The sequence below is a fragment of the Panthera onca genome, chromosome B2, assembly GCF_046562875.1.
Source record: "Panthera onca isolate mPanOnc1 chromosome B2, mPanOnc1 haplotype 2, whole genome shotgun sequence".
In the NCBI taxonomy this organism is placed as follows: Eukaryota; Metazoa; Chordata; class Mammalia; order Carnivora; family Felidae; genus Panthera; species Panthera onca.
The window spans coordinates 6,838,199-6,855,611 of NC_138343.1; positions in this window are offsets into that span (position 1 = coordinate 6,838,199).

Here is a 17,413-nt window from a genome sequence, read left to right on the forward strand (position 1 = left end):
GAGACTCCACCCCACTGTGCTAATCCCACCTGCTGGGGACAAGTACTTGTTGACTTAATGGGTGCCAAAGTGCCAGTGGGTACAAGCTTTTCCCGCCCAAAGGAATGTTTTCAAGGACCGTGGAGCTCCCCGTGCTCAAAGGAGACAAATGTTTTTGTGTTAGGATAGGCAAACCCAAGTCCAGAGAAGGAAATATTCTGGAAAAGAGTTTCCAGAAACATAAAACCTAAGAGCAGTGAGCAATCAAACCTGCATTAGGAGAGAAGCATCGTCCAAGTTACATTACAGAAGTGTGAGTACGTTCAGGATGTTGGAAGGTGGAAAGTACCAGGTGGACGAGTCAAATCCAGGGCAAAATCTGACAAGATGGATGTTCAGAGAATCCAATTATGAATGCTCCAGTTCCTAGAAATTTGACTTGCTTTAGGTAGAGCTGGCTGATGTATGAAGCCAGCTGGATTCTAGGTACCCCAAGATCACTATTTTATTCTATACATTGTTCCAGATCATGTGAATTTCTCTACACTGAGGACTATCCTCAATCATATAACACAGCAGGCCAATTTGTCTCAGTGATTAGAAAGAAAGAGAGCGAGCGAGCGAGCGAGAGAGAGTTGATAGATAATAGATAGATACAAGGAGACAGAGAGGAAGAGAGATTTTTGAACAGAGAACACTTCCCCTACCCCAAAGTGAATCTCCTATGGAACAGGAAAATGCAACACATACAGTAGAGCTGTAGAGCTGTAGAGGGTTTTTTTTTTGTTTTTTTTTTCCAAAAAGGACATATTAGGGACACCTGGGTGGCTCAGTCGTTTAAGTGACTGACCCTTGATTTTGGCTCAGGTCATGATCTCACGGTTCATGAGATCGAGCCTCGCATCGGGCTCTGCTGACAGCGTGGAGCCTGCTTGGAAATCTCCCTCCCCCCGCCCCTCCCCTGCACAAGATCTCTCTCTCTCTCTTTCTCTCTCTTCCAAAATAAATAAACATTAAAAACTAATAATAAACTGATGTGATGTCAGCACAGAGCCTGCTTAGGATTCTCCCACCCCCTCCCCCTGCACAAGAGCTCTCTCTCTCTCTCTCTCAAAATAGATAAACACTAAAAACTAATAATAATAAACAAATCAAAAAGGACATATTATAATCTTCTATTAGTATTAAGTGTAGAACAGTTACAAAGCCATTTTGGCCTAATCAATTCTATTTACAAATGAAGGGCACTAAGGCCCGGGGGGAAAATTCATGCAAATCCACCCAGGAATTTCTAAAGCTGAGGTAGGAAGCTATGTCCCCTGACTTGGGCCTAGTGTTCTTTCTAGTACATTATACAGATTATTTACATACCTCTTTCCTTTTCTTTCTGTTTGCTTGTTTACTTGATTGCCTTTGGTTTAAATATCTTCAAGTTCGAACATTGATGAGGTATGACTGCACTTCCTTATTTAGTACTTTTACCAGTCTTTATTATTGTTCCTAAAATCTACTTTATGTTATTACCAACACACTTTTGGTTCAAATGTAGAACAAATTCACCCAGTATAGTTGATCTGATCATAAGTTCAAACTAATGAGGTTTCATTAATCACACCAAACCATGGAGTCATGGTCAATTTTGAAGATAAAAATCCTATAAAAGCAATTTACTTAAAATGTTTTATACTTGGTTTCATTGTTTTATAAGATTGAAGTCAATAATAGCAAAGTTATCTTTTTGTAATTAATTACAAGCTACAATAAATTGGTGGTTTTCTAATGTAGGATCTATCAATAATGAAAGAAACAAAAAGGACCTCATTTATCTAAAGGAAATTTTAAAGATAGAATGGTGGGCTTGGGTGGAAAACATGAAATTTTTTAAAAACTATAGAAGTAATTAAAACAACAAAAATGTTCTTTTTTGTTGTTATTAAAAAAACTTGTTAATTACTAAAAGGAACTTCTAGAAGAGTTCATCTTCACATTTCCAAACTAAAGGCTTGAACGAATATCTTCTCACCTGAGTGAATTCAAATTTGATACTCAAAGAAATTTCACATTTTGGGGATTGTTGTGAAACATCAAAGCCCTAAGCACAGCACTGTTTTAAATCATTACTGCATATATTTTATCACTGAGCTTTGAAATGTTATTACAGTCAAGAAGCTGGTTGCTTTCGCTCGCCATTCAATTTACTGTAATACGGCAACATGAATAGATATTTAAAAATTAAAAGTTCTGTAAACGAAACTGAAATATTCCCATTTCCAAAGACTGAAACATATATTTATCTAAATATATATCAATTATTATATATGATATATGATACATATATGTGATAAACTATATTTTTCAGAGAGCCATATGATTAAAATAATTAGGCAGGTATCAAATTAAAACAAATCCCGGGGGCGCCTGTGTGGCTCAGTCAGTTAAGCAACCAGCTCTTGATTTCAGTTCAGGTGGTGATCTCAGGGTTTCATGAGTTCGAGCCCCACATCGGGCTCTGGGCTGACAGCACAGAGCCTGCTAAGGATTCTCTCTCCCTCCTTCTCTGCCCCTCCCCTGCTCACTCAGCCTCTGTCTCTCTCAAAAATAAAGAAATAAACTTTAAACAACAAAGAGTTAAGGAAAAAAAAAAAAAAGCCCCCCAAACCAAATTCTAGTTCTTTGACTCAAGCGAGTCGATAAGCAATGAGAATAAGATCATGGAGTCAGGAAGCAGAGAACCTGGTTTGGACCTCATTTCTATCGGGGTGACCCTAGCCTACTTGCTGAATCCTCTTACCTCATGGACTCCTTGCTTATGTATTGAGGACATTATCAACTAGCCGATAGACTCACTACAAGTGCGGAAAGTATATTCTTGGTAGAATGAAGGGATTGTGATATTCATCATCACTATTTTAAGAGAATTTGGTTCCCAGAATAACATCTACTTACTACCTGTAGAATGGGCTGTATGATCGGAAGTACCATCACTTGATCATTCGATTTGAATTTCAAAACAACCCATGAAGTAGGATGATAGAGTATTCTATTCTGTATTTTATTTTGACGTGTTTTACTTTTGTAAACTGAAGATTATCGATTCATGTGAAAGGTGAAACTAAATACTGAATCATCCATAGTGAAAGACCCGCCCCAAGGCCTTCTGTCGTTGTTATTCTTCCCCGTGTGCATGACATGAAATGTTCCTATTTCAATCCACCACACCACCTCCATCATCTGCCCAGGGCCAAGTGATGGCAGAAGCGGAGGCTGCAGGACAAGAGTGAGGCACAGAGACACATGCTGACCCAGCCAGCAGGGATAAGTCTTCTCCCATGCCCTCACCCCTCAGACATTTCTCCAGCAAATACTGGAAGGAGATGGCACTCGATCCCCACATGGTGGGAAATGGAGCAGAGCTCTCAGTGCTTCTGCCCACAGCAGGAGCATGGCTGGTCCACAGGCCACAGCCATGACTTCCAAAGGGGGCAACACATGGACTCTGACCAGCAGCCACAGAGGCACCGTTTTTGAAAAGGCCACTGCCATGAAAATGAAGTATGAGAAGAGAAACATCTTGATTCTCACGGGAAATAGCTTGGTAAACATTCCAGCATATTTCACAGCAAGGATACCCCACCCGCTCGCACAGAACCCTTGTCTGCTCTGGCTATTACAGCTTAAAAAAAAAAAAAAAAGAAAGAAAGAAAGAAAAGAAAGACAGAAATTTTTAAAAAAAGGAGTAAAAATAAAAGAAAATAACAGTCTTTCTTTCTTTTGAAATTTTCACATGGCTAGCTAGGGTTTCTTTTAATATTTCTAGCCCCATTAAACCCAGTAATATTAACGGAAAAACAGCCAGTCCCATTTCTGGAACAGGTAAAGTTCAATTCACTAAATAATGCTTTCAAGCCACCAGGGGGAAGAAAAAAATCAAGTTATTACTAGAAAGTCAGGCAAATCCCTTTGTATTCATTCCAACAGCTGTTTAACATGATTGGAGGCCAAGTAAGGAAAGTTCAGGTAAATATCCCAATTTCGTAGAGTTATCCAGGGGTCAAAAAGGAGCTATGTGCTTTTGGGGGGATGGTGTTACATTTACCCTTAAAAGGCAATTTTTAATGGAAAAAGTGAAGCCCCTTGTTTTACAGACCTTAACATATTTTAGACACAGAAACATGTGACCATTTTATGCTTACGTTACACTGCCGAATGCAGGGCTAAATTAAGAGCCTTGCTCGGGGTCCCAACCAGCCAACGTCCGGATCAAAATCAGAGCCCTGGTCCCTTTGTGAACACCTTTCTCCCTGCCTTCCTACACATCGAAGGCCACTTGCAGGGCTGAAATTCTATGTCCCCAAATAACATGTTTAACAGCGCAGGGCTTCCTTCTTGATTGCATAGATTATCCATAGCTACGTACCCTTCTCTACTCAAAAATCATCCTATTGGCCTATTTAAGAATTGGATTTTTGAAGACACAAGGAGTGGTGTCTGAATGTAACAACAGATCCCTTCCTCCCCCCACCTCAATAAAAATACAATTTTCGCCAGCCAAAGCAATCATTACCTGAAAAAGTCTTGTTTCTGGCAGAAAAAAAAAAAAATCAATTTAATTATACGAGATGTGTCTTACGTTTTAATTGTTGTTAAGCATAGTACGGTATTGACAAAGTCTCCCTGGATCTCAGTTTACGAGCTTTCCCATTACTCAGATAACTTGCTGAGGAGGGGGAAAAAAAAAAAATCCATCATGTTACTTACAAGAACTGAAGCAGCTTTGTGCCCGAGTCATTAGGCCCCTTGACGGCACTCATAATGATGAATGTATCATTTTTCTTGCATGAAACACTGGTAACAAATAGCACAGCCAACTCTTTTCCAGCACTGTTATTCTGTTTTAAAAAACACTGACATTTTCTTAAACAGACATAATTTACAATTTTAAGGAGCACAACAGTGCCTTGGTGTTTGAGGGCCAGAGAGCAAACAACACCTCTTTCAGTAGGGACTTTTTTTCGAAAAGGGATCTCGTGCTCAGTGAGTTCACTGTAGCTCAAGGCCAGGGAGACACGGCGGCAGAAACATAGACCATCGCTGCAGCATGTGGAGGTCACGACTAATGGGGTGAAGGTCATGACGAGCGGGGTCACAGTACAGTAGGGGTTGTCCGGAGAAAGGAGCCCGGGGAACAGCAGAGCTCAGCACACCCAGCATGGGAGTCCTCAGAGGCATCCCAGAGGGGCCACCCCCTTCGCCGGGGTTGAAGTGGCCACAGATCCTTCCCTCCCCGCCCCATGAGGGGAAGTCACAGCCTCTGAGACGCTTCTGCCCATCAGAGCTCTCTTTAACAGGCTCTTCTGTAAATTTCACACAAAGGGAGCCTCGCCGCTGCCCATGTGACCGGATCAATATCCAGAGCCATGTTCGATTGCTAGTGGGGTCAGCTCAGCCCGAGCGGGTAAGTGGAAGTCTGTGCACGATGCCGCGGGTCTGTTGTTTGGATGAGACCTTAGAAGCCAAGGTCATGTGTAAAGATTACAATTCCCAAGGTGTTCTTTCTAAAATGGCTGATGTGCCTCAGTGTCCTTGGGAAGCTTCTCTTCCTAATAGTCCTTTACATACGTGACTTTTCTGTACTTTCTGCTCAGTTTTCCTTTAAACCTAAAAATGCTCCTAAAAAATAGTCCAGTTAGAAAGAAGAAACGAAGCCACTCTCACCGTGGGCATTTGGCTGCCTCCTCCCTGCACCACCAGGCCTGGTCAGAGCCTCTGTTCTCTGCGCCCATGGAGCCCTTCAGGACCCCCAGACAGGCCTTGGCTAACAGCTGTCCTGTGTCCCTCTCAGTAAAGGGACTGGGGACAAGCTGCTCACGACAGAGTCCCCGGTGGTAGACAAGGAGGCCCTGAGCAGGGTCTGCCTGAGAGACACCAGAGTGTGAGATGTGGTTTAATGAAGTAAAAGGTGGTAAACTGAGCCCAAAGAAGGACTGCCTCCCCAGAGTCCCACTTCTCAAGATGACTCATGGACTAGGGACCCTCCCCGAGGCCATCTTGGGAGGCACAGGCTCAAGATGGAGGGCCACATGAGGGAAGGAACCCGGTCACTCTGTCACCTCTGGAGCAGAGTCACCCCTTCCAGGAACGCTGGGTCGAACAGGGGCTACTGGCTCCACAGAAAGTCCGGGAAATCATAAGACCTGCCAGTTGTGATTGATTTCTCCTGAGTTGTTAGGATTGGAATCCAGGTCTCTTAGTTAATACCTTTGGGGACATCCGTCCGCCCGGGGCCCCTGCCTGCCCACACTGGCCACATACAGAGGAGAGAAGAAGACTCAGAAGGGTGGGATCCCCGGGATCTCGTGGGCAGCACCAGGCTTCCTGCAGCAGAAGAAAACCTTAAATCAGGAAAATGAGCCTCACCCAGGGACAGGGAGAGGGGCCCCACCACTCTGTCCTAACTTGCTCTGGTGTGAGAAAAGGGACATGGCCTGGCCCTGCTTTGAGCCCCCTAGGTATGCTGTAGGGCCAGGTGGGCCTGGAGTAGCGGGGGCTCCAAGCTGCCATCAGCCCTTTGCACTTGAGCCCGTGCCTGTTTAAGTGACATCCCTTTCTGTTTCAGGGCCAAGTTAGGGAGAACTGCTTTCTGGCCCCTGGCTGGCCTCCCCTTCCCCCGGCCCGACTACTCTGCCCTGGTTGTCGGGCACTTGTTTATCTTAGAGGCAGAACATTCCCCGGGGTTCTGAGCCATCGGTAGAGACCCACAGGATGCTGGCACTTGGAGACAGCGCTGTGGAGCGCGATGCAGCCATGGAGGGCCTGCCGCCCGTCACCAGATCCACGTTCCAGCTGGCCTTGGAGCACCTGGGTGGTGGGGGGGGGGGGGCGCCCTGTGGGTGATTTCTGAAAGCTGGAGCCATGTCCCGGGCCTCTGTGTGTTTCCCTGGGAGATCCCGGTCTGTACCGCGGTGCTGGTTCGGGTGTAAAGAGACTACGAACTTCAAGAAGTGTGAAGGCTCTAGGCAAACCGTGTTCTGCCTGCAACAAAGTCTGTGGCGAACGTGGTGAGAATTTCGCACCAGTGACACAGGCCGATGAGGCCCTCAGGCACCTGGGGTGGAGGCCGGTCCTCTCACGTACAGACCTTGTGCTTGTCGGCGATGAAAACAAACCTGAGCAGGTCGTCACTCCAAGATGTCACCGTCAACTCCCTGAAAAAGGCACAGGGGAGCCAGCCCCCTAAATTTTCCCAAGCAACTGATGAAAAACCCATCTTCAAGGCATCAGAGAAGGACAGAGGACAACTTCAGGAGGAAATAATGGGTGGTTTGAAGGAAAGTCCAGAACCGTCCAAACAAGAAGTTGCAAGACGGAGGCAGAGAGTCCAGGAAAAGGAGGAGGAGAGAGAAGGGCTGGAGCAGCCGAACGCAGGGATGCGGCAGGTCTCGAGGGAGAAACTCAGCCAGTTGATATCAAGGGCAGAAAACCTGCTGACGACCTTCCCCTTCTCTGATCTCCTTAGAGAGAGGGGCAGTCAACCAAAAGAGAAGATGGCAATGGCCCCATCCACCAGTCAGTAGTTGATCTGAAGAGTGTCGACGATGCTGACTTCAGGGTGTCCCTTCAAAGTACGAAGAGGAAAATCAAGAAATAGCCAGACAACTGTGGGAAGGAAAACAAACGAATGAACAGCTCGCAGGACAAATAACAAGACTCCAAACCGAAGAAGCACCTTTGTAGCGTGAAAATTCACAGCTTGAAAGTGAGATTCTGCGGTTGAAGCTGAAGCTTCCAATTCTGCCTGGATTACATCAAGAACACATCGTGCAACGTCACAGACAGTTGTTTGAGGAGGAAACAGGCTGCTTGGGAGTCGAGAAGAAACTTCCCAGCGTGTGTAGAAGCACGAACTGCACAAATCAGATTCCCAGCCTCTAGAGGAAGACGGCCGAAGACATGGGCAAAGAATGGAGAGAAGCACTGCCTCCAATCGAAAGAGATCCGTGGGGCGCCTGGGTGGCTCAGTTGGTTGAGCGTCTGACCCTTGGTTCCGGCTCGGGTCGTGACCTCCTGGTTCAGGAGACTGAGCCCCGCCTCAGGCTCTGCACCGACAGTGAGGAGCCTGCCTGGGAATCTCTCTCTCCCTCTCTCTCTGCCCCTCCCCCACTCTCCTCTCTCCCCAAATAAATCCTCTTCCCTGAGGACAGAGCTGGAGAAAGCTGGACGGCAGCTGTGTTGACTGGAGGAACCTCGAGGAGCTGAGAGAAGGAAAGGATCGCCACAGGCAAATGCTGGCCAACGCCACGTCCGACTCCCAGCCTTTCCCAAGTGGCCCGTTGGCTCCCGGTGCTCCACTCACAGCCCACAGAGGCCCGCAAGTGTCCGGGGGTCCCCTGGGCCACCAGCCCCCCAGGGAAGAGGAGGGTCACGTGCTGAGGGCTCAGGGATCGAGGCTCCCCTGCAGGTGTGGCCCGGCCCACGGCAGCCGGGTCCTGGTCACCCACAGCCTCGGCGCACCTGCAAGCGTTTTCTGTCTTCACAGTCGTTTTCACTGATCTCTTCTTGGTTTAGTTGCTGTCATTTAATTGCCGCTACGGTCGTTCTTATTCAAGTAGATATAACATAATTTTGGGATAGTGTTTTTCAAATAAAGATTCATTTGATATAATTCTTGTGAATACATTATTTTCACATCATTGGACACTGCAGAATTAGATAATGTAAGTATTGTATTTTGATTTAAATAAAAAGTCCACTATTACTTTATCCATCATTAAAATTTGGCACGCATACTGAGATTTAAAACAATGAAGACCATTTTTGTATGGCATCAGCATTTTTATATGCCACCTTGAAATATATGAGCATGTATTAACCAGTCTGTACAAGAAATTTAATATTTACCAGAATAAATTTTGATTGTTTTTCTTTTAATGGGGGAAACCCTAAGTAGCAGCAATACTCATTCAAACTTCATGATTTTTCTATTAGATTAGCCCTGAGTTCATAAACTAATATTGAATTATTTTTTTAACGTTTATTTATTTATTTTTTTGGGGGGGACAGAGAGAGAGCATGAACGGGGGAGGGGCAGAGAGAGAGGGAGACACAGAATCGGAAGCAGGCTCCAGGCTCTGAGCCATCAGCCCAGAGCCCGACGGGGGGCTCGAAATCACGGACCGCGAGATCGTGACCTGAGCTGAAGTTGGACACTTAACCGACTGAGCCACCCAGGCGCCCATCATAAACCAATTTTGGAGAGCTTAAATTTTGTGACTTATGTTTTTGTTATTTGTTTAAACGTTTTTATCATTTGGTTTGAGATATTGGTTGTTTAAATATTTTTTAACTTTCATACAGTTAAAAGTTCTTTTAAAGATTTTATTTTAAAATAATAAAAAGTGGGGTGCCTGGGTGGCTCAGTTGGTTAAGCGTCCGACTTCGGCTCAGGTCATGATCTTGCGGTCCGTGAGTTCGAGCCCCACGTTGGGCTCTGTGCTGACAGCTCGGAGCCTGGAGCCTGCTTCCAATTCTGTGTTTCCCTCTCTCTCTGACCCTCCTCCATTCATGCTCTGTCTCTCTCTGTCTCAAAAATAAATAAACGTTAAAAAAAATTAAAAAAAAAATAAAATAATAAAAAGTAAAAATTATTAATTTTTATTAATAAATATGTGATTTTATTGTCTATATTTTATTAATTTTATTAGTAAATATGATATGTAATAAAATATATTAAAATTTATTAAAAATAAAAACAGTAACCTCTACACCCAGCGTGGGGCTCAAACTCCCAAGCCCAAGGTCAGGTGTCCCAAAATAAAAGTTTTCCCTTGATGGCAAACACACACACGCAAACACACACACACACACACCACAATATAGATATGAGTCACCTTCAGTTAGGATGTCAGTAACAGAGGATAATCTAAAAATAAAGAAAGCAGAAAAATTAAAAAAGACAATTAAAGAAAAAGGAATGGACAGTTATGTTTACAGTTTGTATATACACAAAAAAATATCTAACTCACATGCGCACAAGAGGAGATATGGGACAAGATTCCAGCTGGAGACACTTCATCCCAAGTGGTGCAGGTGCAGAGGCTGTACTCGGTTTGCCAGCTGTGGCACCGACGGGGGAGGAGAGGGACGCGGAGACTTCCAGAAGCTGGCAGTAGGGGAAGCTGTGCCCGTTCCTGGGCCTGGAGGGAGGAGGGGTCGCCTGGGCCCAGTAAGGAGCTGTCCTCCTGATGGCAACGCAGGAGGGAACAAGGCAAACGGGCCCCACTTTCCCTCCTCACGTCCTCCCATTTACAGCTGGTGCCGGAATGGGCGGTGAGGCCGGGAGTCAGCCTCGGGCACAGAGCCGGCCAGGAAAGGGCTCAGAACTGATTCGGAGAATGACCAGCAGCACGCTTGAGTCTGTTCCATCAACAGTATGTACGGGTTTTATTGCATTCATTCTCATCTATTTATTTAGTGCAGGCAACCTCAGAGATATTATGGGTTCCTTTCCAGACCGCCGCAATAAAGTGAATATTGCAATAAAGCGAATCGAATGAATGTTTTGGCTTCCCAATACACATAAAAGTTATGTTTACACTACACAGTCTAAGTGTGCAATAGCATTATGCTTAAAAGAAAGGTACACCCTTAATTTAAAAATGCTTTGTAGCTGGGGGGCTTGGGTGGCTCATTCGGTTAAGCATCTGACTTTGGCTCAGGTCGTGATCTCACGGCTCATGAGTTCGAGCCCCACATCGGGCTCTGTGCTCACAGTTCAGAACCTAGAGCCTGCTTGGGATTCTCTGTCTCCTTCTCTCTCTGCCTCTCCCCCACTTGCACTCTGTCTCTCTCGCTGTGTCTGAAAAATAAATAAACATTAAAAAAAAACACACTTTATTGTTAAAATTGCTAACCATCATCTGAGCTTGCTGGTGGAGGGTCTTGCCTCCGTGCTGATGGCTGCTGATTAGGTACTGGTTGCTGAAGAAGGTTGGAGTGGCCATGGCAACTTTTTTCTTGTTTTTTTAAGAGAGAGAGAGAGCTTGAGCAGGGGAGAGGTAAAGAGGGAGATAGAGAATTTTCAGCAGGCTCCATGCTAAGCATCGAGCGTGATTCGAGGCTTTATCCCATGACGTTGGGATGGTTCGGACACTCAACTGACTGAGCCACCCAGGTGCCCTGGCCATGGCAACTTTTTGAAATACCACAACAGTAAAATTTGCCATATTGGTTGAACCTTCCTTTCACAAATGATTACTCTGTAGCATGCAATGCTGTTTGATAGCATTTTATCCACAGTAGAATCTATTTCGAAATTGGAGTCAATCTTCACAGATCCCGCTTCTGCTAGATCAACTAAGTTTACATACTAGTCTAAATCCTTTGTTGGCATTTCAACAATCCTAACAGCATCCTCACTGGGAGTAGATTCCATCTCAAGAAACCACTTTCTTTGCTCATCCATAAGAAGCAATATCTGTTCAAGTTTGATCATGAGATTGTAGCCATTCGGTCACATCTGCAGACTCCGCTTTGAACTCTAGTTCTCTTGCTGTTTCCACGACATCTGCACTGACTTCCTCCACTGGAGCCATGAACCCCTCAAAGTCATCCATGAGGGTTGGAATCAACTTCTTCCAAACTCTTGTTCATGTTGTCACGTTGATATTTTGACCTCTTCCCATGAATCACAAATGTTCTTAATGACATCTAGAAGCGTGAATCTTTTCCAGAAGGCTTTCAATTGACTCTTCCCAGATGCATCAGAGGAATCACTCTCTATAGCCTTACAAAATGAATTTCTTAAACTATAAGACTTGAAAGTGAAAATGACTCCTTGATCCATGGGCTACAAAATGGGTGTTGTGTCAGCGGCATGAAAACAACGTTCATCTCATTGTCCGCCTCCGTCAGAGCTCTTGGGTGACCAGGTGCATTGTCAATGAGCAGTGATATTTTGAAAGGAATCTTATTTTTTTCTGAGCAGTACTCAACAGCGGGCTTAAAATATTCAGCAAGCCATGTTGTAAACAGATGTGCTGTCACCCCGGCTCTGTTCTTCCATTTGTACAGCACAGGCAGACTAAATCCAGTATCATTCTTAAGGGCCCTAAGATTTTTGGAATGGTAACTGAGTGTTGGCCTCAACTTCAAGTCAGCAGCTGCATTAGCCCCTGACAAGAGAGTCAGCCTGTCCTTTGAAACCAGTTATTGATTGCTCTCTAGCTCTGAAAGTCCTCTATGGCATCTTCTTCCAATAGAAAGCTGTTTGACCTACACTGAAACTCTGTTGTTTAGTGTAGCCACCTTCATTAGCTAGATCTTAGCTAGATCGTCTGGAGAACTTGCCGAAGCTTCTCCGTCAGCACTTACTGCTTCATCTTGTATTTTGGTGTTACGGAGATGGCTCCTTTCCTTAAACTGCATGACCCGACCTCTGTTGGTTTCACACTTTCCTTCTGTAGCTTCCTCACCTCTGTCAGCCTTCGTGAAACTGAAGGGAGTCAGGCCCTTGCTCTGGATGAGGCTTTGGCTTCAGGGAATGGTGGGGCTGGTTTGATCTTCTATCCAGGCCACTCCATCTCCATATCAGCAATAAGATCTTTTGCTTCCTTATCACTCGTGTGTTCATGGGAGTAACACTTTTCATTTCCTTAAAGAACTTCTCCTTTGCGTTTGTAACTTGCCCAACTGTTCGTGGCAAGAAGCCGAGATCTGGGCCTATTTCGGCTTTCGACATGTCTCCCTCATGGAGCTTAGTCAGTTCTAGCATTTTTAAAATATTTTTTAAAGATTTATTTATTTGCTAATCTATTTTGAGAGAGAAAGAAAGCAAGGGAGAGGCAGAGAAAGAGGGAGAGAGAGAGAATCCCAAGCAAGCTCTGCACTGTCAGCACAGAGCTCCACAGGGGGCTCGAATGCAGGCATCGAAATCAAGAGTCAGATGCTTAACCCATTGAGCCACCCAGGCACCCCCGCTTTTGATTTAAAGTCTGATGTGCAACACTTCCTTCACTTGAACACTTGGAAGCCAGTGTAGGGTTATTATTTGGCTTCATTGCAATATTGTTACGTCTCAGGGACTAGGGAGGCCTGAGGAGAGGGACAGAGACGGGGAATGGCCAGTTTGTGGAGCAGTCAGAACACACACAACATTTATCAATTAATTTTGCTGTCTTATATGAGTGTGGTTCACAGTGCCCCCAAACAATTACAGTAGTAAGGTCAAAGTCACGGATCGCCATGACAAATATACTGGTCATTAAAAAGATTGAAACATTGTGAGGATTATGTTTGTCATACCAAAATATGACACAGAGACATGAAGGGAGCAAATGCTGTTGGAAAAATGATGCCAATAGACTGGCTTGACGTACGAACCTTCGATGTGTAAAACACACAATGCCTGCAAAACATAATAAAGCCAAACACAATAAAACAAGGTCTGTCTATAGTAGATAGCCATGTTTTATGACTTGGAGAAAACGATGTCCGTGAAGGCAAAGGTGTCTTGTGTGTCCCCTATATGCATAAAGCTATCTGTTTACGTATTATGCATGTATGTGTATGTATATATGCAGATTTATATACACATATCTCGTGAGTTACCATTTCCCTATGAGAACATGTTTGCTCTTATTTCTTGATGTACATGGCTTCTCTAACTTAAATATATCCAAATGAATAGTTCAGAATCCCAAGTGATGTTACCACTGCATGACGTGTGGCCACTCATTTGTTTCACCAACATCTTGTAAGCTCCTACCACGTTCCAGGCATGATGCTAAAAACTAACCACATGCACAGAGTTGACCTCCCTCATCCATTAACTCACAGCCACTTGAATACATTAGACCCCAAAACACAATGATAAACCAGCATCTGAATTCAAGCAAAGTAAGAAGGAGGGAACAAGGCGTGGTGGTAGCTCTGAGGAGCAGGGAGTCCCTCTAATGAGCATGAGTCAGGAAAGAATTCTCCAGGTTGGGGGAGGCTTCTACTGTGGATTTTCACAGAAAGGGGAGGGCGAGTTTGCCAGGCAGACAAGGGGAGGAGAAACTCTGGGCAGAGGAATGAGCAGGTGCGAAAGCACAGAGGAAGAGCCCTGCATCCGTGTTCAGGTGGAATATAAAAGGGCAAGGCTCCCGGGGGCAGAAAGTCAGTCTGGACAAGCAGACAGGAAACAGCACATCACACCGTGCCCAGTGCAACAAAGTTAAGCAGCTTGATTTTCTTCCCAGAAAGCATCACCCTTGGGTCTCCGTGGAAACTAGTACTGTCGATATTTAGTAGGGAAAATTTGAAAAGGAATTCCGTGATCAACTATGTTGAGAAAATTCTGGATTGAACATGTCTCCTCGCTGTAGGATCCTTCAGAACCATTACCGCTCTGAATTATGAATGCATATGGGGTCTCCATGAGGGATTTTGGCTACGTCAGTTTTTAAATGTATAGTCAACCGTTTATTCGTTTGCTGAAGTTTCTCTCTGAGTCTCTGTCATTTTTGTTTTTGTTTTTGTTTCAGAAAATGCTGATGTAATTGCTGGATAGACAGTGAAATATTTTAAACAGCAGAGCAAGAGAGAGACCATATCGGTCTTGTATTCTGACATTTTTGACATTATCCTCTGGTCGCAACGTGAAAGGCCTGGGCCTGACAGCAAAAGAACTAATTAAGAGGTAATTAGTGATCAGGAAGAAGGTCATCTCGGGCGGAGGGAAGAGAGACAGGAAGCGAACAATAGTTTAAGGAAATAATAGTTTGTCGAATCATCTGTCCCCTCTGTCTCCGCACCATATAGATTTCTTCAGCTATGGATCCTGGGCGACATGCGTTGCAACTTAGAGAAGCATAATGTGTCCCAGGCCTGTCCTGAAGATGAATATGATTAACATTAACTCATTGTTAGTTTGAGTCCTGCCAGCCCTTCTGGAGAAATCGGATTTGGGGCTGAGAACACATACCCTATAGTATCCCCCCTAAATGTTGAGCGCGAGGGACGGAAGGGGATGAGCCTCCCTCCCGCCTCGAAGGAGAGACCAATGAGTCCAGCAAAGAGCAGAGTCCTGAGGCCAGAGACTCAGGTCCAGAGAACAGGTCACTGCCTCTGACAAGTTAGCCGAGAAGCCTCAATGGTGCAAACAGACTCACCACAAGTCACCAAATGTAGAGCAGAGTGGATTGTTGGCGGAGGGGGGTGCTCCGTGGCAAAGCAGGAGCACCCCAGGGACACCTGGGGGGCTCAGTCCATTAAGCGTCCAACTCTGGATCTCGGATCAGGTCACGATCTCACAGTTCATGGGTTTGAGGCCCACATCTGGCTCGGTGCTGACAGCGTGGAGCCTGCTTGGGATTCTCTCTCCCTCCCTCTGCTCCTCCCCCACTTGCTGTCTCTCTCAAGATAAATAAATAAACTTAAAAGAAGAAGAAGAAGAAGAAGAAGAAGAAGAAGAAGAAGAAGAAGAAGGGCAGGAGTACCAAATTGTACAACAAAGCAAATGGGAGACGGGCCGGTCCCCTGGGGTCAAAGGTGAAAAAGCAGAGAAAGGGTGTCTTATTTCCTACGCAGCCCCTTGAAACAGTGTGAAAGTGCTGCCAGTGCATATAAATTAAACATATCCCCCTGTAGCTCTAATGTAGATAAATCCCTCGAATTATCAAGGACGGGGAGGGGGGAGGCGGGACGGTTGAGCGTGAATCTGGAGGAGGTGATGGGGTGAGAGGTGGGAAAGACTCACGCGAGGAGGGATTTCAGGAAGACCCCGGAAGCGAACACGAGCCAAGGACAAACACTGCTCACAACACCAGGCCTTTTATTTCTATTTTTTAACCAAAAACAGGGCTGCACGTTTTTCAGCAGTCTTACGAGACAGCCTGATATTTAGACACGTATGGCTACTTTGTTCTGAGTTGCACAGTCTCCGGGGACCCCCATAAACCCGTGGCAGGCGTGTCCGCACCAGGTGTGGGTCAGAAGCCCCGGGCTAGATGGACCAGGGCACACATCCAGTATTCTGCTGGTTTCTCCCAGGATTTCCAGTCTTTCCCTGCGGCCTCCAGGGCTCTGTTTGACCCGAGGGCCTCATGGACACAGGAGAGGCACCTCCCTGTCCCTTTCTTGCTCTCCAGCTATCTCCCGCCTAGTGTCAGGATTATATGGAATTTGAATCTAAATGAGAATTTAAAAAGTGGCTACAGCTGGTCCAGGCTGGAGTCTCCTTCACGGGAACGTCAGTAGTGAGTTCACCCGTTCTAAGCGACAGTCTGCGTGCGTTCCGTAGGCGCTTTTGAAGACTATTTAGAATAAAACAAGCGGAGGAAAAATCTGCCTTGTGCCGGACGGCGGGCTGCTGCTGAGACACACATCGAGGCAGAACCCGAAAGCTCTGTGAGCCCAGATCCCGGGCTGAGAGCCGCAGCCTCGTCTTGAATTTTGTTTTAAATCCTTTCCTTCCCAAGAGGAATGAGGTCGCCAACCCCAAGGTTGCACCTGATCCTTTCCATTCCCTTTCAAGATGCTGGCTTAGCCAGTGTATGCTGCAGTCCTCTTTGGAGCTCCAGGGTGAGGCGGTGTGGGATGGGCAGGGGGGGTTAGGAATGACCTAGGAGCGGGAGAAAATGCTTCAGGCTGGAGCTCTGTGCTCCCCAGTGAAGGGAGAGCAAAGGGAGGGAAGACGAGGGAGGTGTTTCACCAAGAACCTCTGTGATGGCGACCCCACCCCTCACGCCAGGGCGTGCACAGGATGTGCTCTCCCTGGGGTGTCTTCTAGCCCCCCAGGGATTAGAGAATCCAACAGGGTTATAGGCAGTGTGCCTTCTCAGTGCCCTCCAGATGAAATGTAGACTTAAGAAAAATTTGTTGAGACATTTTTCAAATCAAAACTCCGGACGTTCTGTTCTGCCGCAGTGCAGGTCTTGGTAGCTGAAATTAGTAACCGGTTCTGAAACGCAGTGTTGTAGTTGGAATTAAGTCAGTGAAGCACAGGAAAGTTGGGCTTAGAGGTGATCCCGGCCCTCCCCAGCCCCAAGGTGAGGAAGGGTATAAATTCGAATTACGATCTGCAGGAGGAGAGGCGGAAAATCAGTTGAACTTCCATCTCAAAATCTTCCAACTTGGCAAGAGCTGACTCTACTACTGGAAGGTATTTCGGAGGCACAGCCAGCCTTGTGGGGGCTCTTCACTCCAGCCGCCCTGCACCGCCCACCCCCCTGGCCCATCCTAACAGCAACCCACCAGACCATTCCACACTCCCTTTGCCCACCACCACTCTAATCAATGTGCTCCCAGAATTGCTACAGAACTCTCTTTTGCTTATTTTTAACATCCATGGAGGCGATCTTCAGCAATGCTGAGCCATCTGCCTGGGCCATCGGAATTAACTCCCCAGATACAAATTATTTTCCTTCCTTCCTCCTTCCTTCCTTTTTTCCTTCCT